The sequence below is a fragment of the Myotis davidii genome, unplaced genomic scaffold (genome assembly GCF_000327345.1).
Source record: "Myotis davidii unplaced genomic scaffold, ASM32734v1 scaffold2076, whole genome shotgun sequence".
Classification (NCBI taxonomy): Eukaryota; Metazoa; Chordata; class Mammalia; order Chiroptera; family Vespertilionidae; genus Myotis; species Myotis davidii.
The window spans coordinates 1-1,703 of record NW_006287827.1 but is presented as its reverse complement, the minus strand read 5'-3'; the positions used below and the strand labels follow the sequence as shown (position 1 = coordinate 1,703).

Below are 1,703 nucleotides of genomic sequence, written 5' to 3'. Positions count from 1 at the left end.
CTCTCAAAAAATTTTTCCTTCCCCAGCCAGTAGTCGAGTATCGATCTATAAACCAGGAGGTTCAATTCCTGTTTAGGGCACATGCTGGAGTTGTGGGCTTGATCTCCAGTAGGGTATGTGCAGGAGGCAGCTGATAGATGTTTCTCTCTCATCAATGTTTCTAACTCTCTATCTCTCTCCCTTCCTCTCTGTAAAAAATCAATAAAATATATTTTTTTTTAAAAAGAAATATCTCAAAAAAAACAAAAGAAAAGAAGACAGACCCAAGACTGCATCCTGGGCGGGTCGTGAGGCACCACTAGACTTGTTTCCCTTTGCAAGAACTTTGTGTCCTTCCTACATCCTCTCCGTGAGCTGCAGGTGTTGCCACGCCCGGACAATGTGGTCAGAGGGGCAAAGTTCAATTCCCATGTGTGCCGAAACCTCCTTAAACAAACTGCTCTGGACAGTCCCAAGGGGACACAGCTGGCCGACTCGTCCCGGTGCAGCAGACACCTCAGAGCAGATCGGCAACGTTCATGGGCATCTCGTCGATCTGCGTGGAGCAGTACTGCTCAGTGTCTCGCAGGATGTAGATGTCGCTCTTCACAAAGTTGATGGCCACGCCCTCCGGCCACACCGCCCTGACCGCCCAATTCTGTGGATGTAGAGCTCCTGGTTGTTGGGCAGGTCATCATTGATGATCAGGGACATCTGAGGGACGTCCAGGCCCCGGACCCAGACATCGGTGGAGATGAGCGCCCGACTGGCACCGGAGCGGAACTCCTTCATGATGGACTCCCGCCCCTTCTGCGGCATGTCCCCGTGCACCAACGACACCGTGAAGTTGGCTTCTCTCATTTTCTCCATCATCCAGTCCACCTTCCTCTTGGTTTTGCAGAAGATGACGGCTTGCGTGATGGTCAGTGTGTCATGGAGGTCACACAGATGTCACATTTCACACTTCACCAGGATGCGGCTGGGGTCCGTCATGAACTTCTTGGTCATCTCCAGGATCTCGTGGGGCAGCGTGGCGCTGAGGGAGCACCACCTGGGTGGCCGGGGGCAGGTACCTGTACACGTCGTAAATCTGCTCTTTGAAACCTTGATTCAGCATCTCATCAGCCTCATCCAAAACCAACATCTGGATCGCACGTGTCCTCAGACTCCTGCGCCGAATCATCTCGAAGACACGCCCCGGCGTGCAGGCCACGACGTGCTGCCCGCGGACCAGCCTCCAGATGTCCTCCCCCACGTGGGTGCCCCCGATGCAGGCGTGACACTGCACGTTCACGTAGTGGCCCGGCATGAGCAGGCCCTTCTGGATCTGCACAGCCAGCTCTCTCGTGGAGGCCAAGATCAAAGCCTGGGTCTCACGGACCTGGTGAAGTAACTGGATACCCAGACACTGTTGGATAGAAATTCTTTTAGTGGAGGTCTTGCCCATGCCAGCCTGAGTCTGTGCGATGACATTTCTCCCTTGAATTACGGGCTTGATGCCGCGCAGCAGGCCCTCCCTCAGGCCCAGGCTGTCGAATGTCGGCGTCACGTCCACTTCCACGCTGGTCTGGAATTCCACTTGGGTCATGTCTTCCTCTTTGAGCAGCCGCTTCTGCACCGACCCCGCGTTCGCCATCGTGGAGGTGGCCTGCAGGGGTGGAAAGCCAAAACATGACCCCACGCAGCCTCCCCCGCCAGGAACTCCATCCGTTGATTTTATTTTT

The 1,703-nt window shown here is 54.8% G+C and overlaps 1 pseudogene; it reads right to left on the bottom strand.

Moving 5' to 3' along the window:
• Window positions 1-474: 474 nt before the first annotated feature.
• On the bottom strand, window positions 475-1,615 carry LOC102768809 (annotated as a pseudogene).
• Window positions 1,616-1,703: the final 88 nt, after the last annotated feature.